General features: G+C 35.0%; 1 long non-coding RNA gene across 1 annotated transcript in view; it reads left to right on the forward strand.

Moving 5' to 3' along the window:
- The first annotated feature begins 1,080 nt into the window (after window positions 1-1,080).
- LOC146999570 (uncharacterized) overlaps window positions 1,081-23,377 on the forward strand; it is a 56,800-nt gene continuing 34,503 nt past the window's right edge. The window contains exon 1 of the long non-coding RNA XR_015038592.1: window positions 1,081-1,225. This is a non-coding gene — a long non-coding RNA (uncharacterized LOC146999570). The remainder of the gene's footprint in view (window positions 1,226-23,377) is intronic.

Raw genomic sequence — 23,377 nt, forward strand, 5'->3', positions numbered from 1 at the left:
GGCGTTATATAAATATATGTATGTTTTATCATAGTGCAAGAAACATACATATATTAATGCAGATTCTTCATTATTAAATTTCTTTAAATATAATACAGGGTGATAATATTTGGTGACAACAAGTTGAAAAGTGAAACGCCAGAAAATTCCAAAACGGAATTAATAACGCTTCTGGGCTAACTCCCTTTGGGCTAAAAAGTCATTTAAACTCAGTGTTAAGTGTTCCTTGAGCTATGAGGTTTGTGAGACATTTATGAAATGAAATATTAACAAATCAATATTGAAAAGTCTCTAGTAACACTGTTGTTAACAGATTCCTTTTAGTGAAAGTATACGGTTTTTACTAATTTGAGGGTGCTTACTGCGTGTGGTTAAAAATAAAGTATTTCTTATAAGTATTAAAATACATCATTCATCGTGTCTTAACTGCTAAACAGGAAAAAACCATAGAAAATAAATTGCGTATTTGTGTTTTGTTAAAAGGTGAAATTAAGTATGAAACAGCTTATTTCATTTCGTTATTTCAATTATATATCATACCCTCAAAATACCACCGAAACATTACTTTACGGGTGATAAGATATTATATGAAGTTTACTGCAACTTCTAAACAAGGGCTGGTTTTGGAAAAAGAAGTATTGATTCAAGCTCAAGATGTGAAATTTTGGGAGAAAACTGTAACAGAAGAAAGTGAAAACTGTAACACCTCTGTAACAGAAAAGAAGCGAAACTCTATAGAACAATATTAAATCACTGCACAGTTACATGATGAGTATACTTGTGTGGTCAACTTATTTATAAACGATTTCTATCAAATTAGTTAAAAACTTACATTGAGTTGAAAAATTATATTAATGCAATACGAGAAACCTCTCTAACTTCAACGAGGTTAACTTTCAATCCCCTTCTCCCCTTCCCCCCCAAAGAAGAATGCCATTGGCCGCGTTTGCTATATGCTAAGCGTATTGCGATTGATCCATAGACACACAGTTTTATCATGTTGACAAAAGCAGGAAATTTAGGGTCTTAATTTGTCTGTCATCCCTTTTTGGCCGTTTTAATTTTTCCTATGGAGGAAATCACGTGGGTTGCTACGTCACTTCAATCTCCTAGCAACGAATAAGGCACTTACAGATTCTGAGCTTCTCCAGTCAATACCCGCTTAAATTTCACTTTGTATGTTGAGTTGAACCATCTGTAGTTTAGTTTGTCCGTGCCGCACCTCGTAAGTGGTTTTATGATATTTCCCCCCCCCTAAATTGTATTAATATATATATGCATATTATTATTATTATTATTATTAACATTTGAGTTTTAGTTTTTGGTAATAGTTTTGATGTAAACGTTTTTCCTCTGATTAACAGAAAACATGTGAATAGTATTCATAGTTTAGGAAAAGTGTGTATGTAAATTAAATTACGTTTATTAACAGAAATAGTTTAAATCTGCCATTTACTAATATCTTGTCCAATTTCACGGATGAAAAAACTTGCGGGATTCACAAACACAATAGTAAAAAGCATCACAAAAATGGTAGTAAACTGGTTATAAGAGGAAGATCTATAAGTGATTTTGCAATTCGCGAGAGGTTATCAATAAGAAAGATCGTTTTCTCCCCCCTCTCAAATTTGTTATAGGAGCACTTGCATCATGCAGAATGTTCCAAGTATTTCCAACTCGAAAAGGAAAGTACCTAATTTAATTTGTTTTAATACAGTTAAGAACTTTATTCTTTGTAATAACGTGCTATACGTGCCAGAATTCAGTATATTATATGTACTTACATATTTTATATACAATAATAACAGCAAAGTTGTGCTGAAATTCGATCTGAGTATAATTTGATTAGGGGCACCTGGTACCGCTCCATAAACGAAGCATGTATAAGCATCCATGAGTTATTTGAAGTTTCAAATGAATTTAGAGTACTTTTCCGTTTCACCGGCGCAAATTTCGCCAAGCAGACTTTATTGGGGACAACGTACAATATACACATAAAAAATGTTAACAATTGTTAACATTTTTTGTTAACATGTTCTAAGATTTTTTTTATTTTGATTTACATTTTAATATCGTTTAAAATTTTGTGAAAAGCCAATAAACAAAGACAATAAATTTGTAAAAAGACATTAATTTAAGAATTTACTATGCTTTCATGGTTCAACATCCTGATTCGCCGGTTCATATCACGTGGCCCCAAGTGATCTCATCTCACGTGAACTACACTACAAAAATCTAATTCTCTCAGTAATTATCTACATTAATTTCAAGTTAAATCTTAATTTGGAATACAAGTTTAAATGCAAGAATTATGTCAATCCGTACGAGTAGCTTACTCAGAAATTATGTAAAACCGCAGTGCTTTACTTTGTGAGTGCATTCTCATTAGAATTGATGAATTTAACCCTTGACTTTGCCTTTTCTATATTTTCGCCTTCGGGTGATGATTGCATCCTAATTGGCCTTCGGGTGTGATTGCATCCTAATTGACTTAATTACTGCTAATGGCCTTAGAGCATAAAATTGAACTATCTGGTAAAAATTCTATGTAATTGTACGCCAGTATTGAAAGAAATAATCAATCTGGTAAAAAAATGGCTGTGACTTGTTTTGAAAGTGAGGCGTAAAGGGTTACCAGCGAATGGCATCAGTTGTACCATTATTGGCGACTTTGATCGCCTGCGCCGACAAAACGGAAAAGTACCGAATTTAGTTAAAATTTTAAAAGCAACAAAAAAGTGTGCAATGAACTTTTCTAAAGTGACCGTCTCTACAGAAGATCAAAACCGTGTAGAGTCGTGGGTAGTCGTCTTAGAGAATGTTCGCTGTATATAATTTCGAAAGTTATCGGAAAACATCTGTTATTAAATCATAAATTATCATTAAATTACAGATGGATAATTAGTAAATTAGTACCGACGTTTTGTTTTGATTACTCATTAATTATTCGACATTATGTAGACCCATCAGTGGCTAAGTGGCTAAGACAGTGGATCATTAATAGCCTAGCTCAGGTTCGAATCCGCTTGATACGCTAGCTGATGGCATTTGTCTTAATTTTCCCTGCGTACGTGAATACGAGCCAGTTTTCCTTTAAAAGTACTTAATGAATATGTCCCTCCTTTTAAGCAGATAATCCTCGTTTTTTATGTCATAATCAACTAAAGAATCATTATTTGAAAAATACATGAAAGTATTAAGAGGTAATGTAAAACTTTACTCTTCTTTCTGGTCTTTTTAGAAACATGCGTACTTTAGGATTCAAGGTCTTTGAGTTTGAGAAACGTATGTGCAGGTTTTTCATACCCTCTTTCAGTGCTCAGCTTAAATTTCAAAAGACACATGCGTCTCTCAATCATTAGACCTTTTTATTGTGTGCAGGCTTCCACTGAAGAAGATTCAGCAGTTCCGAAGCAAAAGGTTTTAGAAGAAGAATGAATGCTTTTTGATATTCGTGTAATAATTTTTGTGCTAAGTAGAGACCTGACTTCAGCTGTATAAATGGTGCCATAATTAGAACAGTACAAAATTCTTCCTCGGTTGTAGAATATTTGATATTGCCTGGAAATTAATGCTTTAGCTACTTATTATAAACCCATTTCGGATTATAAGTTGCAACGCTCACGCACAATTTTTTTCGCAGTACTGAGGTGACAGTTTCCTGTTTCTATTAACACGCTCCCAGAAATTAATGATTTTTTTGCTCCAACAGGTATGAGATACCTTTTATTACGGCGGCATGAAATCCTATTTCTCTTTCAGTGCATTTTTGAGTCTTATGGAACAAATTAAAAAATGAATAAGTTTACAACCGAAATTATTAATCATGGTAGATATATGATTTGACTTTACCACACATAATTAAGTAGCAGTCGAAATTAATTTTGTCAAGAATTTCTCTCACTTTCGGATTTTTCATAGAAATAGAAATAACGAAAAACTTACTATAGATTTCGACGAGTCACTCTGGACCGTCGGCAGGGCAGCTGATCCACTGTAATAGTAACGTATCGCCTAATAAAGACCTACTGGTGGATTTATCTTTTTCAAAATGGCCTAAAGTTCAAGGCTGTTAAATGAGTAAGAATACGAATTATTTACAACATGCAAATGAAAGCAGAGGAGAACAGAATTAAAGACACAAAATAATGTCAATAACATACAATAAATAAATACAAATATGGTGGTGTCGTAAAATTAAAAGCGTAGGAGGAATTAAGCAGGCTATTAGAAATTTTCATTACTATGATTATGCACTCTATTGTACACTGAAGTACATATTGATTTCTGCAGATTTTACAATGCTTGTCTGCTCATGCATGAATTACTCGTGGCAGTCTTGAAAGTATAGGTTTGGTTTCGTTTATTTAATTATGGGAAAGCACTCGAGGGCTATCTGTCTAAGAGAAGGGTGGCTTTTATGGCAGCCTTTCAAAGAGAAAAAAGCTCGTATACACGTTACACATTGGAAAAACAAAGAAAAGGACCACGTAAGGTTTGGTTTGGTTTATATAATTATGCAAAGATCACGACCGCTATCTGCCTAAGGGAAGGGTAACCTGCAAGTTTTTCTAAGTAAAATTAGCTTGTATACACGTTAAACATGGAAAAAACCACGTAAACGGCCACGTAGCCAGCCCGTTCCCCGAAATTTGAACCCCAGACCAAACTACCAGTGTTCAGCTACTTTACCGTTCGGCCGCTGGTGGACCTTTGCGAAGGCAAAACGTTGTTGCTGTTGGGTTTCAAAAGGAGTAATGGTCGGAATCACTGGTCACCGGGTATATATACTGGTCAATGTACTGGCGCATATGTACTGGTCACAGCAAGCTAAAATGGTACAAATAGCTCATATAGGGGCCATGCTCCGTCGAGAGCTGTGTAAATAAAATCCAGAGGAATAATCCAATAAAGCTGAGCTGCTCTGGATAGAATTTGTGTTCTCCTTCTGTCATTTTGGAGTCTCAAAAATGATTCTGTCTTTTCGGGAGTCCATTTTTCTTATCATCTTTCAAATGTGAGTCTGAAAGTGGCATAACTTGGGTGTGGGTAACTTGGGGGCTTAAAAATGGTAATGTATTAATGTATGGAAGAAGAAATACAGGGCTTGAATTCCAATCGATGCCATGGATTTTGTTGATGAACCGCATAGGTATACATAAGAGGCTCTTATAGATACTACAGTGAGGAGGGCTAGAGGTCATATTCTACTCTTTATAGTAAGAGGACAGTATGAATTGTAAACTGGACTATAGAAACTAAAATTCAGAAGTAATTCGCTCAAGACCAAGTCATCATTCAAAGCTTCAGTAGCAAACCCCTTCATGGTGGAAGTGTTGGATTCTTTGCAGGAGCTCAGAGATTACGCACATTCTTTCTGCGAAACATAAAAACGTCTTATCGACAAGCAACGAAATTTGAGTCGCCTGTGGAAAATTATCGAGAATTCTGATTTTGAAAATTTTATTAAATGCATTCTGGGAGGAAGAAAGTTGAAGGAAAACTAGTTTTTCACATCCAAAATGGCTAACATTTTGAAAATGATCTGATCAAAGACTTGGAAAGTACTGTATACTTAAAGGAATTTTTTTATTGATATCTGCCTTTTTTGTTTGATAATATTCGCATTCATATTAAAAATTTCTGCAAACTAATTTCATTCTCGAGTATAGAATAGTATAAACAAGAAATTGCCAAAATGTTGGAAACAAATATGGTTTAAGTTTCGCAGATAGGCAGCAGTTTCTCACCTTTGTTTGGAAAAGGGTGGGGGGGTGAATCGCTAAGTGCAAACAATAACACCTTTTAGAATTAATAAAAAAAGGGTCATACCCTTTTGTTTTATTTTTGTGATGTTTCCGCTATCTTCGGTAAAATGTATATGAACCAGGGACAGACTAAGGTAGTCTGAAGACCTAAATACGTAGTTCTTTCAAGGACTCCAATGCTTGCTTTCCTTATTTCGTTGACAGAAAAAACAAGGAGTTATGATATTATTTTGGAGATTATTAAAGCTAGGTTTCTAGTTCTGGTTTTTGTGTCAAGCAATCAAGCTCTGACCTAAGCAAAAATTTCTGAATCTGAAAGTTGATGATGATTGGAATAAAGTTTGTTATGCTGAAATGAATGCTTCTGAGCATTAATGACAAATCATAAAAAAAAAAAAAAAAAAAAAAAAAAAAATTGAATTTAGAGAAGTAACGTGCGGAAAAGTTTAGGCATAACAAAATTTTTAAAATTTAAAGAAAATACTGAACAGCAGAATGTAGGGAGATGCTAGATCGTTGAATTCAGGGCGCTCAATGACTGCTCGATGAATTCAATATAGGCAACAAATGCATAATCATATGTACTACATATACAATATAAACTCGCATATATATACACTCTTTTGCAAAATCGAAGCACCATGAAGGACGTGGTTGTTTTTGACGAAATTCGTTATGTGTATAGCTCATACACAGATAATAAAATAATATATTAAAAAATCAAACAGATACTTTGACGTGAAACCTCTTAATTTTTAAGTCTTCAATATACAATTCTTCTAAGCTTACAAAGAATATTTGACACATTTATGCAGGTGTTTGATATCTTAGTAGACCTCATCAGACTTCACCACTTGCAATAACGCTAACGGATCTGTAAGATGAAACTTTACTTTAAGAAAGAGAAAGCTGACTGCAGGCACCAAATCTGATGAATAAAGGTTTGGGGAATTAGGACATTTTTCTTTATTAGAAATTTTTTTCGCTAGAATGTAATTCTGTAATGTGGCGATTTGTCGTGCTAGAGTAATTGGTTGTTCTGTTGCGTTTTATAAGCCTATAATGTTGAATTCTCTTCAGAAGTTTGTTGGATCTTTATAAGGCATAGAGTTCCGAAATTTTGTGTGACCGTGGTGAACCTCACCAGCCCAAAGAAATAATTGCTGTCCTGTTTCTGGAACATATACAAACACCATGTTTTATCTACTGTTACAATTTATTTATATTCTCCTTTTATAATTTATTTCAAGTTATTTATTTAAGTCAAAATTAATTCTGACATTTGAATCGAATTATTGCTCAGCTTTCGAATCTATGAGAACAGATGATGACTCGGTCAAAACAAACGATTAACTATGTCGAAAATTTCACGACATTTTGGAAAAAGCAAGTTGAGATATTAGAAAATAAATGTTGTCAATTATCATTTCAAGTTTGCTGGAATTTGTTAAAAAAGATTAGTCCTAAAGCTTTTCCACACATTGTATATATTGGCAAGGTAAGCAATGCATATCCTGTTTGTTCGTTATGTGTCTTGAAAACATTTCCGTTGCCCATTTAAATTTCGCGCATTATTTAGTAGGTAATGTTTTATTGCCTATTAAAAAAACTTTAAATTATTAAATTAAAGAAAATTTAATCTTTTTAAAAGTAAAATGCTGTTAATAATATTTGAAAGAATACTTTTATTCTGTTAGCTAGAAGCATTGCCAATTTTCGCGTTAGCAGTTGCGTGTAGCTGCAACCGAACTTACTTTTAGCAAGAAACGAATGAAAGTATCTACGCGAAAACAACACGATCAATAGTTGCAAACAAACAGAGGACTGTCGTATGTTGAAATACGGGCATTGAAAATGAAAATGTATTGAGCTCTTTTAGGTGTTTATCTCGTAAGAAATATATACACGTTTTGGAATCTGTGATACTGCTAATTTATTATTTATAGATTCATTTTTATTTCCATGAGCATCAAACATTCTGTTTTATCTTTCGGATATTGATTACGATAATGATACGCATTATTACTGCGACAACGAAATTTTCCAAAGCCTTCAGATGTTACAAAAGGTATACACGCAATATCCGATTTCATTTGCGATATAAAAAGGTATTGATGCTGATCCGAATAAAACTCATTAAATCTATTAATATTAGCACGATGTTTTCAAAATAAGGAATTAATTTTTTAATATTTTTGACAGTTTGAAGAACTTTAAGATGAAACTTTTAGTCTAAAAAATGGCGAAAAAAATTAACACAAAACTGGCTCGAATCCCGGCGGAAGCACGATTGATTTATCATGTATCCCAGCTCTTAAAATTCTAATGATTCCTACAATGACGTTCAAACTAAAATATCGTAGACAAGACCTTGTGACCAACTGGTTTTAGCTGACTGGGTCTCTCATGATTCTCCCCAGTCGCACTTTAAATAGGGAAAAATATGAGAAGTGTGTTCCAGTATTGCAAGAAAATACATCCATTTCACAAACTAAGTGTATTTCTCAATGTGCAGACACGGACTTGATTTTGATACTTAACCAGGATACTTGTCTTCAGAACTGATTGTCTTCAAAACATAATTTTTCTATAAAACTGTGCTTACTTAATGCATTAATTAATGCCAGTATCCTTGCTTATATATAGACATATCCTAACGGATTAATTATTATCATTTGCTATTTTCGTTCTTTTTTGCATTGTAAAAATTTTTACACTAATTACACTAGTAAAAATTCGTGGTTCTTTTGTTGCACGTTAGAGATTAGTAATCTTCAAAAAGGTCCATAAAATAAACTACTTCTAATTTGTAATTACATAGTGCATAAAGAAAAATTTCTTGTTTTCCATTGCATGTAAACAGCAGAGCAGTATCAAGATACATGCCATTTAGAAGCAAAATTAAAATTACGTAAATATCTAAAACTCTTCACATGCATTAAAAATTAAGAGATATAAATAAAACACTGCAAATAAAAAGGAAGAAAAAATACGGGGAAATCTCTTACGTGATTAACACGGAAATAAAAAATTATCTTAAAGAAAATCCTCCATAACTTTAACAAATCGTTCTATAGACATTACTGAAAGCAGAACTTTCATGAATAAAAGTTCATAATACTTGGTCTTCGGATGAATGAAATTTGCCTTCATGCAAATTTTTCTTTGATTAAATAATTTTATGAAAGGGAGAAGAAATTTATAAAATAAGTTTCTTTATTAGAATCTGTTTGAAATCTCTTTCGAACAGAATTCCAATTAATAATATTTAACTTAATATTATTTAACTTAGTATATCTAACTAATATTAGTTTCTCTTCCATTTTATTACTGAATTAAAAAGGATATAAATATATAATTGTGGCCGTAGAAGGATTTAGTTGCGAATTTGAGTATTCCTGAATTTTGTCATGTGTCTCCTGGTCCCCTGCTCCAGCTTTTCAAAAACATTGTGTGCGTCGTTCAGGAGACAACTATTAATGACTCGAGTAAAAGAAATCAATTTCCATGTGTCACAAAATAATTTTCAAGAAGTTTTGTGACCTTGATTGCTGGTGGTCGCTTTGAGAAGAGCTTTGATGCATTAAGATAAGTTTTTTTTTTTTTTTTTAAATTTTAATTTCAAAATTTTGAACATAAAAATTGTTAAATGTTTTAGTTTTGAATTCAGTGAAAATATGCTAGCCTTTTATGCTATATAAAAAATGCACTTTGCTTAATAACTTATATTACAGTATTTTTAATACATTCGCATTCTGTTATTTTGAAAACTATTCATGAGCATATTGCATATGGGGTAATAAATTTCTAAAATAAAATGATTATTGTTAATAATTTATATGATACTCTGACTACGACATAGAAGGCACATTATCTACAAGGGATCCCTTGGGGACCGCCATCTTCCAACTCGCAGGGAGCCCCGAAATTACTGAAACTGATTATGCATTCACTCACACCAGAAGCTTATGCAAATTAAAACACGCACAGAGGCTGCATCAGTTCTAGTTACCCCTGGAGCCTCGTAAATGGTCACTTCTGTGGTGCTTAGATAACACAAAATTATGTGTCTTTTAGAAAATTTGATGGTTTTATATTCATTGCAGATCGCCTAATTGCTACCAGTTATTGCCGATAAGTAATGCACCATTTTAGTTTTGTAAATTCTTGCTTTGGTTTTATTTCACTGGATTGGTAAAATAAAGTTTGTTGAATTTAAACCTGGGCTTGGGTAATTTAATTGCAAACTCGCTGTTTTCAGAAAGTAACCCTTAACGAGGCACCGCTAGATGAAATTTTTTTAAACTATGTAGTTTAAATTCGAAAATCCAATTCTGACTGGAGCAATCCTTACAATTTCATCCTTGTCTTCATTGTTTTGTTCTTAATCTTCCATTTCTTCGTGAGTCGCTGCATCAGGGAATATCTTGATCTGCTATAGTCCTAAAGACCATCCTTTTTTTCAGCTATTCTCAAAATTATTCCTGCAGTTAAGCAAGTCAGTTTTCTTTATAGTTTTAAATAACAGAATGCAAAAACAAAAAACAATTTTAACGAAGTACTATGCACTAACTTCTTTCTTCAGAAGCATAATTTTCTTTGCGATATCAAAGATCTGCTTTTCGATCATGAATTAGCCTTAAGATTTTAATTTAAGATTTAAAAATGAGACTAAATGTATCATAAACCATAAGTTGTTTACGACTAAAATATATATATGTTTTTTCAAAATTACAGGGCCAAAGTTAAAAGCACATAAAATTAAAAACAATAGTTTTAGCTTTCATAATATTTTTAGTCATATGTGACTACCAAACCATGGGACGCCCATGAATGAACTATATGTTAGAAGAGTACTCTGCAACCGGTGTGCCTTGAGCCGATGCAGGTGTGACGTGGTCAAATATGATAATTTTCTTACTAAACATTTCATCTGCCCTCCTTAGAAGCACAATAACGAGAATGCGTGCAATGAAATTGTGGCGTAAATAGCCTTTTACTGGTTTCATAATTTAAGTGTCATGTCCCTGAAATAATAAATCCCATTGCTTGTCGCCTGCGTCGTAGGGCCTACGTTGTCGCTAGACAACTCTGTAGTAGGCTTTGTTCGGGAGAGCCCTTTGTGTCCTTACTTAGACAAAGAATATGTATTGTACATAGATGGTCTTCGATCTAGCTTCAATTCAAGCCGACGTATTAGTTGTGTTAAGTCGCATTCAGTTGTCTTGCGACAATAGTCATCATTAATTTAGTTATATTACTGAATTATGTTTAGTTAACGTTCTTCGTATGATTCTTATTTAATTTTATACCCCTTTAAATATGGATAAATTTTTAACTGGAAAAGATTTCTCTTCACGTATAGATGATGAAGAACCTAGCACAAGTGTTGCGAAAAAAAATGTGAAAAGCAAGTACAGCAAAGATTATATTTCATATGGATTCTCGTGGTGCGGTGACGAAACTCCTCCAAAGCCACAATGCATTATTTGCGGCGATCAGCCATCAAACGAGGCAATGGCACCCAGTAAACTAAATCGCCTAAATTCTAGCCATCCTATCTACGCCAAAAATGATAAACAATATTTTCAGAGGCGTTTTTAGAACAACATCAAAAACGGAAGCAATTTATGAAATCGGCCGTTACGGTTTCTGAAAAGGCCTTAAAATCTAGTTACCATGTTGCAAAAGTAATTGTACATCAGACTAAAACTATCGGCGAAACACCTTATTAAACCAGCAACCGGAAATTATTCGACTTATGCTTGGGCCCAATGACGTGAAGGAAATGAATAAAGTTTCGTTGTCTGCCGATGTTATTAAAAGACATGTTCACGACTTGTCAAGCGATATTTTAGGAAAACTGATTAGAAAACTGATACTGGCTGAAACATTTGCTCTTCAAATCGACGACTCAACCGATATTAAAAATAAAGCACAACTTACAGCTATTGTACGTTTTATTGACGAGGAATCGAAATTCTTGATTATTTCGGAGTTTTATTTCTGAGAGTAAATAGTCACTTACACCAGAAATTTAGTAAAGTTAACATTATTTCCAGATATACTTTGTAGAGACATTAGGTATTTTAGAAGTAGGAAAGATGAAAAAGAAACGCCTTAGGCGGGAATCGAACCACGGACCTCTGGAATACTGGCCCAGTGTGCAGAACCATTACACCACGAAGGCAGGTCAAGAAGATGGGAGAAATACTTTGTATACTCCCCTTTTAAAGGGCGACTGGGGTGTTTAGGGGACCCAATCGCCAAATCCTGGGTGTGGAGAGTCTTTCTTTCTTTCCACCGACAACGAGGCAGCCGGTCCACTGGGTAGTTAGCATATCGGCCAGGTAGCCCCGCTGACGGAAATAACTTGAACAAATTAACACATTTATAAATACATATTGTGCTCAAGACGACTGCTGGGGGCAGTGCAAACAAATGCTGGACGAAGATGATAGGAGTGATGGAAGAATGTGCATTGCGGGTGAGAAGAACAATTTCAGTTACATATTTACAGAGTTATGGATAGGTGGTTACAAATACTAAAAGTAATAAGAAGTAAAATACTAGAAAGTGAAATAATACATAAAATAAAAAAAAGGCAAAACAGTGGAAACAATATATAAAATAAGGCAAAATACATAATTCAAGGTTTACAGTTCAAGGAGATAAATATATACAGGGAATAAGAAAAGTCGAATAAGCTAACTTAAGATAAAATTAGTTCACTACAGGTACAGAGCATACAGTGGCTGTGCTGGTGACGAGGATGGTAGCTAAGAATTACTCCAGCCTGTCTGAGATTTTGCGTGAAATGTTTATGCAATCGCATATGCGTTTCAATGCATTGCGATTTTTTGAAGTAGCTTCGGCCCATGCATGGATGTGGTTTGCTACTGGTTGCCTAAGATGATATTTGGCGGTCTCTCTACAAGCGAACAGATAGCGGTCCGGATCTCTTACCATCCCGCATGAGTAATGCTCGTTTTCGCGTCGTCTGAAGCGATGCAGGTAAGTCATGAAGGGACCATGTCCTGTTAAATACTGAGTGAAGTGAGACGAGCCAGATTTTAGAAGTCGGCAGACTTTTGGAAAAAATCCGTAAACTCTTCTGCCGGTGGTCTCTGTCTCCCACAGATGTTGCCAACGTTTGCGTAATTCTCTCTCGATCTCAGCTTTTAAGAACGAACCCGGGAGAGGCACGTCAAGTGTGCGAACGTGGGGGTCAGTTGCTGCTCTTTTGGCTATTGCATCTGCAATTTCATTACCCAGTATTCCAGTGTGGGCAGGTACCCACTGGAGTTCAGGCCTATAGTATTTAGGTGTTCTTAGTAAGAGTTTTTGTATGGCCCTGACGAGTGGATTTTTACTACATGTGCCTTGGATTGCCTGGAGGCTAGAGGCTGAGTCTGAATATATACTGGAATAGTTATTTTCCAGTGCGTAGACAAGTGCAGCTTTTAATGCAATCAGTTCAGCCTGAAAAACTGAGTTGGGGTGCTTAAGCTTTCTTTTCCAGGTCTTTAAGATCTGGTTCCCAAGTAGAACACAATATCCGCTACCGATGCCACATTCTCCTTTGGAATCATCGGTGTAGATTGCAGTGGCGTTGAACCACGTTGGTGACCTGCAGTTAATCGAGATGTTGAATTCGGCCGGGTGGCAAGTTGGCTCGGGAATGCTTTGCTCATAGTCAGTATAAACATAAGTCCTGTCCCATAAACTTATTGTCTCTTTGAGTTGGAGCACTCGCACTATTGCACTCTCGCGCTGAGCTAAGAGATGCAGATGCGAGAGCATTAGTGGGCGAGGTTTTATATCCTCGGGTAATGCTTAGGAGGAATGGTCTTTGTGCTGAGCGTAGCAGATTCTCCATTTTAGTAGTGATCGTTATGCCCCACATCGAGGCTCCATACAGTGCAATACGTTCAGCAACTACAGAGTACCACGTCTTAAGCATCCTCGAAGAAACTCCCCATGTTGGTGTTGCTGTTCTGAGCATGGAATGAAATATCCTGTGAAGTCGTGCCTTGACCTCCTTTAAATGTGGCATCCAAGTGAATGTGTCATCAATTATAACTCCAAGGTACCTCAAGTTTCTGACTATTTTAATATTTTCCCCATGAAGGTTGATGCACGGGATTCTTCGATGGCGCTTACCTGGGCAAATAAGCATACCTTGTGATTTTGAGTTGGCAATAATTAACTTATGGTCATTGGCCCATTTGGCCATCTTGTCAATTGCTTGTTGCGCGTTAGTCTCATATGCGTTGTGGCTGTGCCCTTTGGTTACCAGCAAAACGTCATCGGCATAAGCCAGTATTTCCGTATGAGGATCTGTGTTAAAGAGTGTCAGCGCTGTGTCAGCTACAAGATTCCAGAGCAGTGGACCCAGACAGGATCCTTGAGGACAGCCTCTATTGATGGAACGTGAGTGCACTCCTGCGTCCGCAGTGGCTTGTAAGCGGCGATCACTTAGGTAGCTGTAAATAAGGTCAAAGAGAATCTTAGGGCAACCCATGTCCTGTAATCTCTTCAGTACATCGGGCTACCACAACGAGTCGAAAGCGCCCTGTATGTCCACAGAAATAATGAGACTATGTTGGTTATTTCTTCTGTTATTTGCTATTATTTTTCGTAGGTGCTGCAGCGCGTGATCCACCGATCTGCCAGGAATGAAGCCGTATTGTTTGTCATTTATGCTTTATCCAGACAGGATATAGTGTTTAAGTCATTGAAGGACGACTCTCTCTAGTACTTTACCCAAGGAAGGAAGAAGGCAAATAGGCCGGTAAGAAGTTGGTACATTAGGGTCGTTTTTCGCTTTGAGGAAGAACACCACCTCACCAAGTTTCGTGCCGGCTGGGAAATATCTGTTGCGCCAACACGCAGTAATGTAGGCATACAGTAACTCCGGATGTGTACTGTTAATGGCTTGCAGAATGCCATTATCTATCCCATCAGGACCTGGGGCTTTATTGGTGTTTAACGCTTTAACAATGTCGCTCATTTCTTTGGCGTTTGGCAGCGGTTCAAAATCTGTTTTCTTGGTATTGTAATATTGCTCAACACTGGCTCTGATATTTCTTTGTGCGGGATTATCTGTGTCTGTGTTATCAGGTCTAAAGATATTGTCCAGAATGTGCGCGACTACTTCTGTGCTAGTTGCTGGTCCGTGGCTTATTGTGGCAGTAAGATTAGTAGGTGTAAACATCTTATCATGAGCAATACGGAAGACAGTTCCGAACTTATTCGCAGTGTTGGTATAGTACTCTTTCCAGGATGAAAACTTCGCTTTTGCAATCTGCCTTTTGTAAACAGCTCTGTGCTTTCGAAAAATTAGCGAGTGTGTCTCTCTTTCTAAGGGATCCTTGCATGCTTGCATTCTGCGCCTTAGGGCACGGACTTTGCTGCCTTCAGCAGTAAGCGTGGTGCTCCACCAAGAGGCGATTGTCGTCCCATCGCCCCTTTTAGTTCGGGCGCCACTGTATAGACATTAGGATTTTTTTAGAAGCAGGAAAGATGAAAAATTAGCAAACGCCTTCGCCGGGAATCGAAGCACGGACCTCTAGAATACCGGCTCAGAGTGCAGAACCACTACACTACGAAGGCACGTCAAGAAAGTGGGAGAAATACCTTATAACTTGACATACTATAAGTTAAGCACCACAATACGGTTGTGCGCTACTTCACAGCCAAATTCTAGAACCTTAATCATAAACAACCAGTTTGTCGTCCCATCGCCCCTTTTAAATATAATAAACACGAAATCAATTTAAGATTTGAAATAAAACTGTTTATTAACATTTCAGCCCGACTGTTACGCAAATCTTAAATGATAGTTTCTAATTAAAAGTTTTAGTCAGGTTTTACCTTTATGTTTACTCGGATACGAGTCTCAGCTGTAAATCATCACTGTCAAATTGGATCTAACCAGCAAAGCGATAACAGTAAAACAATGCCTATAGTTTACAATTTGAACATCTTTACATTTAGCTTTCATTGTTGTCTTTTAAATTTTTTCCATGGCCAGTAGGTTTCTGGTCATTTCTCAAACTCAGCTGGGAAATTAGTTTAGAATTGAGGAAATGATTGATCATGAATAAGATTGAAATTAATTTGAGTCGCCTTCTCTTAATAGAGCAACTTTTAAAGCAAGCACGCAAAAAGTCCATTTCCATAATTTCTTATTCAATATTCAGTTCACATAAAAGTAACTTGCTTCGTCGTTTATTTTTATGCAGTTTTTTTCTTCTATTTTGTTTTTCAAGGTGAGAAATATTATGGTCAGTATATATCGAACGTTTTTTTGCAATAAGTTAATAGTTTTCTGTAACAAAGTCAAATATATTTTTATTCTTCAAAAGTAAATCTTTTATAGACTGCCTAAAACTATCAAAGCAACGCAGCTTTGAAATTAATGTGTCAATAGAAATCACAGTTTAGAATATGTTAATCCTAAAAGAGTTTAAATCATCATGTACAGCAGTGGAAATGCTTTTTGGACTTCTGGACCTTTTCCTTACCGGAGGTACGGCTTTAAGATTCAGGGCTAGTGGCGGTACGTCTTTTTCTTGCTTTCTCGTAATAACCAGCCTCATGGTATCTGCTTCAATGCCAGTTCGAACTTTTACTAATTTCAAGAAATCCAAAGTGAATATCATATTTGTTAAGTAATTCATATTTGTTAAGCTAAAAATGTTATCCTAAAAAAGTTTAAATATTTGCTATAATTCCATGTCTCCTTCAGCTATGTCACTTTTGTACGAAGCTATACAACTCCCTGCGATTTAGTTAAACAGAAAATGTTGAGCACTGATTTATGACAAACTCGATATTTCAAAAGACTCGAATGCAATCAATGTACAATAATGCGGACCGCAAGAAACAAGAAGCCATTTCCATATTTAATGATGTAGTAAGTGAAGAAATGAGTAGATGCGTAAAATCTTACCTAATATTGTAGTTCCTTAAAATATAACAAGAACTTAAGGAAATTTGGATAATAAATGAATACCTATTGCTTCTTTTCCGATGTCCGACATCTTTCTTCCTTCAATTAGTTTTCGAATATATGGAAACACGTTCTTCGCACTAAGAGTTTTCAGAACTAAAGTCAGATGAATGCCTGTTAACGCTAGGAACACATTCCTTTTCAAACTTGAGAAAAACTATTTACCCTGATGCGTACGCACGACGTCAATCACCCTCGATGAAAATTTGCAGCTTTCTGGGAATCCAGCAGGCAAGCATTTAAAAAACTCGGAGATACGCACTTCACTGAATTTTTGCTTTAAACTGAGTTGCAGCGAATTTCTATTAATTCCATCTGCAAAGGATCTGGCACTTTCTCAACATCAGTTGACAAAATATTTCTGTAAAGAAACGGTTTCAAGTGCCCTTTCTAGCACCCGAGGATACACATATTAGACGGAATTTCAGTTTTATTAATATATTATATATTTTTCATTATTTTCTTGCGATGCAACAGCAAGATGAATTAAGAGCCGAACATAACTCACAGACCGAGAGTTATGTTATAAGGTTTTTGTAGAGCAATATAGGGCTTAGAATGTATGAAAAGCATTTTATTCACACTAAAGCACTATTAAGTTTAATTGCAAAATTTTCAAGAAAACAACATAGTTTTTCAGGCTCATTCTTTGTATTTTGTATAAGTATTTTGTACAATATGTATAAGTATTTTGTATAAGTATTTTGTATATGTATTTTGTACAATAAGATCTCATAAAAGTTTTAGAAGCTTCTTCATTGCAAAATAGTTCGGATCAATTAATTACTGGAAAACTCGACAAAACTGTCTGCTTAAGGAGAGGGAACTTTCTTAAAGGTACATTTTCCACTCAGATCCTTCTGTCGCTGAGCGCAGAGTCTAGTAATAACTGCAGTGTTTCGTAGCTCTAGCTACTCTTCCTCTGACGAGCCGTATGAAAAAAAGATCCTTTTCATAGAATGAAGAAAAGAAGACCCCCCAGAGCTAAAAATATGCTATAGAATGTCTTCGAATAAATTTCAAAAAGTGAGAAATGGAGTAGAAAGGAAAGGTATTTATTAGATTTCACCGATAATAAACTGTAATTATAACTAATAATTATAACTTTCACCGATAATAAAACTGTGACGGTATAATATGGAGTAAAAAAAGGCAAAGAAAATTATTAAATTTATTGATTTATTGATTGAGTTTAGGTGTCAAGACGTTCTTTGATGAAATTTTTATGAATATGAGAACTTCTGCTGAAAACAGACAACGTCGCTTCATGTCTAGAATAAGATTGTCTTTGGGGTATATATGGGATATTTTGGCAGTCGAGCACATGAGTGACAAAGCTTGCCATCAGAGTACGGGCATTGTTTGGCTGAGTGGAATACAGCAGAAATGATGACACAGAAGGATTTCACTTCTTACTATTCCATATCTTTATTTCAATTTTCACCGCAGATCATTTTTCCTTTAGATGAAATTCTCCAAATTACATATTCAATAGTGATTTAAACTAAGTACGATTAAATTTAGATTTTCTGCGTCATAACTATTCTAACAAAGGAAAGATGGGTTAAGCAGCAGCGAAGTGTTGTTGCGCAGGAGGAGAGAAACAATCTGATGCAAAATGGCGCGACTTCGTTATTTATAGAAGCGGTTACGTAATAGGCTCGAATGTTCTCGAAAATACTGGTCTAGGGGGAAGATCCTGAAATTGTGGAAAGTTAATTGGAGGTTGCTTATTCGCGTAGAGCAAAGCCTCGTATTTTTTATATTATATATATATGCCCATTCACATAGCAGACGCATTTTTAGCTTGTAAAGAATTCAGAGAAGGTTATGGAGTAAAATAAAATGTCTGTCAAAATGCTGCATGAATGGGCCCATCGACTCCATTATTTCGACGGGCATTTGCCTACAAAATGGTGTTTCTGGTTCTAAATACTGCTGTTGTTGTGAGTCCTGTGAATCTCGCACGTTTTGGCATCAAGAACCATGGCAGAAAGTGCACATAGTAAGCAAAGACGTGATTATGTACTCCACTGCAATCACAGTACCACCAAGAAAAATGTGAATATCGGTAAGGCTACCAAAGACAATCTCTGCCAAGAAGCATTCAACTGTAGCCTCTGTATGCGTGTATTTCCCAAGTGTTACTAGTTTGATAATAAATTCTATGCATTCTTTAGGCCATTTACCGTCGGAAATCGATCTGTAGACTAAACTGTGTATAATCAATAAAAGCATAATACCCCAGTGTTGCAGAATATAGCTAAGATGATCTCAAGATCAATTTAAACAGGCCTCGCTATGCGAGGAAGTCAGTAGGAAGTGTGGCAACAATTAGATCTACAGAAGCAAAACTATTGGTTGTTTTGTATACAACTGACCAGTATGTGACCTCTGAAAGCAGTGTGCGAAGATATAGCTCTTCTGGTCTACGCTGCATGCTCGAACGGAAGTTGATGTGCAGTGACTGGCCACTGGCGTCGTACTTGAAATCACTGAAAACAGTCTTCTCAGCAGTTGTTACACTTGGACATTCATCTTGCTTCAACTTACTAACTAGCTCTACAGCAGGTAAATGAAGAGCGATTGGCATTCTGTTTCCTTTCAAGACGCTATGTTACTTTTCTGAGATCATCTGGCGTCACTTAGGTGAGATAGTCTACCAAAGACAATGTTTCAAACATTGCCTACAATAAAAAACATTGTCTATCCAAGAGAATGTTTCGAAATTCTACTATTTCAGTTTTCTGCTTGAAGTCTGTACGACAGAAATACAGGGTTTTCACTAAACAGTGAAGCGCTTTTATACTTAATATGTAGCTGTTATAAAAGGTTAAAATGCAAAATTTTTCTCTGGAGCTTTTACCCCGAGTGTGTATGTTTGTTACGCATGCAGATTTTTTGGCGATATATTGTTTCTTTCGCCGTGTCGAATGCGCTAATTTTTCTAATTATTGTTTAATTTTTGGGCATTAGTGATAATTTCTATACAAAATTGCTCGTTGCATCTCTTGGAGTTTATTCTGTAACAGCTTAATTTTTCCATTATATCTAACATTACTAGCTCCTTTTGAATTTATGTATTTTACTCATATATTACATATTTTTACATAAATATTCTTAATGTTTAAGAATTATATTAAAATACTTTTTACCGTACTCTTAAACTTTATGTTAAAGAAAAAAAAAATTACTTAGCTGAATGATCTGATTTATTTGACTACAAGCATGACCTTTATAAAGGTAAGTAAGTTTCAGTTTCCCTGCCTCGCGAGACTGAACCGCATTTACAGGCAGGGATAAATAGAAGGGCTAGGTCATTCCTTTGTTCGACTCCTCGCCGACGCGAGTCTCATAGAGGGGGGGGGAATCGGGAGTAATCTGACGTATCTCTGTTGCACCTGCTCTGATTTCGCGCCTTTAAAACTGTAGTTTCATTCAGTTGCGAGACGATTTTTTGGAGATCGCATATCCCAAATTCATTTTAATCATACATATTTGTTTTCTAATAATGCAAATATTTAAAATAATTTGTGTATATATAGTTTTAGTCAGTTTTCCTTTTAAATTCTATATTTAAAGTATCCTTTATGTAATATGGCTTCTTGTGCTGTAGCAACGTGCCGTAACACTTATAGAAATACGAAAGGAAGAGATATTGTATTTCATGCTTTCCCCAAGGACAATTTGCTTTTGACGAAAGAATGGATACATAAATGTTGAAGACAGGATTCTATTAATGTGAAAAAAGCAAGAATTTGCAGCGAACATTTTCTGTGCAGTGATTATGAAGATAACATGAGAAATCGCTTGCTTGGATTGCCGCAAAAAAAAAAAAAAAAAACTGTTGAAATGCAATGCTGTGCCGAAAGTAAATTTATCGTGTGCAGTAAACAAAATAACACCAAGAAATCGGAGACATTTGAAAAAACTAATGCAGAGTGCTTTTGAAAGACTACATGAATTAAGCCCAAAGAAAATTTATTTTGAGGCCGAGAACGAAATTGAAGCTGACAATAATAAATCAAATGTGAATGATTTTGAAATAAAACTCACAAGTGACAATGCCCTATGTGACAAAATCCCTGAGTGCCCTAAGTGTAAAGATAAACAAGAATGTATTGATAATTTGAAGAACAAAATAATATCCTTAGAAAATTGTAATAAAATATTGACAAATAGAGAAAAGAAAGATTTTAGAATGTTTGCTCAGCGACAAAGAAGGTGGGCGACATTTAGAAAGAAATTTGTATCGGAAATTCAGAAATTAAAATCCCAAACAGCGAAATTTAGGAAAAAACTGAACAGATCGGAGAATTTGGAAAAACGTCTAAAGCATATTTTTATAAAGACGCAGATTAACGCATTGCTAGAAAAGAAGGAAATAATCCGGTGGACTAGTGAAGATATTTCACGTTGCATTGTCATAAGAGCTCTGTCATCTAAAAGCTACGATTTTTGGAAAGAAAAAATGGGAATTCCTTTACCTAGCACTAGCACATTTATATGCGGATATTTAGGACTGCACTAAATTTTCATGTACTCCAGTAATTCAGAGTGATGTTCTTGCTGTAATGAAGGAAAGATGCCAATATTTGAATTCTGTAGAAAAAATATGCGTTCTCAGTTTCGACGAAATGCACATAGATTCTAAACTCTGCTATGACTCTAAACTGGACCAAAATCGGTCCTTTTCAAAAAGTGCAGTTTGTTTTAATAAGAGGTCTCATTTCGCAGTGGAAACAACCAATATTTTTTGATTTTAACACTCCAATGAAGAAAGAACTTCTTTTTTCACTCATAAGACATATTCAATCATCTAGAGTAGAAGTGAAAGCAATAGTGTCTGATTTAGGAGGATCTACTACTTTGTGGAAAGAGTTACAGATTTCGATTAATAGTTCTCATTTTCCAAATCCAGTATTCCAAACGAAAAAAATATGGGTTTTTGCAGATTTAGCGCACTGCCTCAAACTACTGAGTGTTGGTGTATTTAATTATGACAAAGCACACTAGGGCTATCTGCCTAAGGGAAGGGATGCCTTTCGTGGAGGACTTTCTAAGGGAAACTGGCTCGTATACACGTTACACATGGGGAAAACCACGAAAACGCCCATGCAGCCAGCCCGTTCGCGGGATTCGAACCTCGGACCGAACTACCAGTGTTCAGCGACTTTACCGCTCGGCCTCTGGTGGGCTCAAATTACTGAGAAACCACTTTTTAGATAAAGGATTTGTTTTAGAAGATGGAACTGTTTTAAATGTTGATATTATTGTTACGAATTTGGTATTTAAAAAGCTAATGTTAGTTCAATTATAAATTAAATGGTTTTATTTCTCGCGCAGTGCAGCGCGTGACGAATATTAAAAGAAAGCTAAGCCGGAAAAATTAAAATACAAGAGCGCGTGCGTTAAATAAATAAATTATTATTTGATTTCGAGAAAGTACTGGAAAATTCTAGCGCGTGATTTTAAAATCTTATAAAAGGAGGAAAACATCTCAGTTTGTAGTAGTTGCTTAGTTTGTTGTTGTTTAAAAAAACTACTGTTGTTGATTGTAGCGAATTCGTGGATTAGCGTTCTTTAGCTGTTTTGAATTACGTTCTATTGGACATTTGAGTAGTTAAAAGAAAACTACTGTGAGATATTGTAATACTGCGTGATAATTTGAGAAAATTTAAGCATTTTTGTTGTGATAATAATAAATTTTTGTTCATTTTTTTTCATCGGACTTGTGCATTCATTTCATAACGAACCCGTACGCACGCAACATTATTAAAGAGAATTAAATTGTGTCACAAACTAAAACCAAATTATTTAATGGTCAAGGGAAACGAGAGACAAAAAGTAAGTATATATAATATGTTTTGATTTGAAATATTTCTAGATTGCATTTTAGAAGTTAATAGCGTAAAGCATATTTCAAATGAGAACTAATTCTGTTAAGATATTGTTACAGTTATTTTTATTGTATCCTCTGTTATTATTGATTCGATTTTGTGCTAGCTTAGCATTCTAGATAAAATATATATAAAGTATAATATTAAAGTAATTGGCATAAGAAGACCTGCCCCCTTAACCCCCACTTTTGAAAAATTAAATAATTATTTTAGGTACTGTGAATAAAGTTGTTTTGTCTAAATTACGATAAAAAATTACATGTATTTATTTAAATGAAATATTGATGTAAGCCTAAGTTACAAAATTATTTTTTAAAAAATATATGTTATTATAATGAATCGGGAGAAAAATATGCTAATGTAAAATTTACAATTAGGCTGAAACTCAAACTTAGATTAGCAGAAATTTTGCCATATATAACCATACACGTTTAAAACTATGCCAATTTAAGGTTATTATTTTGATTAATTTTAAATAGCTGTTATTATAGTTATCTTAGCAGTAGTACAGTTCTCTTAGTTAACATGCAGATAAAGAAATGATTAGAAACAAACAGGCATTTAAAGAAAAAAAAAAAATCCCTGCAAATAAAAAAAGGAACTTTATGCTAAGAGTAGCGCATTTTATCTATTATTTTAAAATTGAGTAAGTACTATTAAATTTTGTAATGTTCAGTGTAAAATGCATACTG

This window comes from Stegodyphus dumicola, chromosome 1 (assembly GCF_044657685.1).
Source record: "Stegodyphus dumicola isolate Sdum_Otavi_A_Nest chromosome 1, ASM4465768v1".
Taxonomy (NCBI): domain Eukaryota; kingdom Metazoa; phylum Arthropoda; class Arachnida; order Araneae; family Eresidae; genus Stegodyphus; species Stegodyphus dumicola.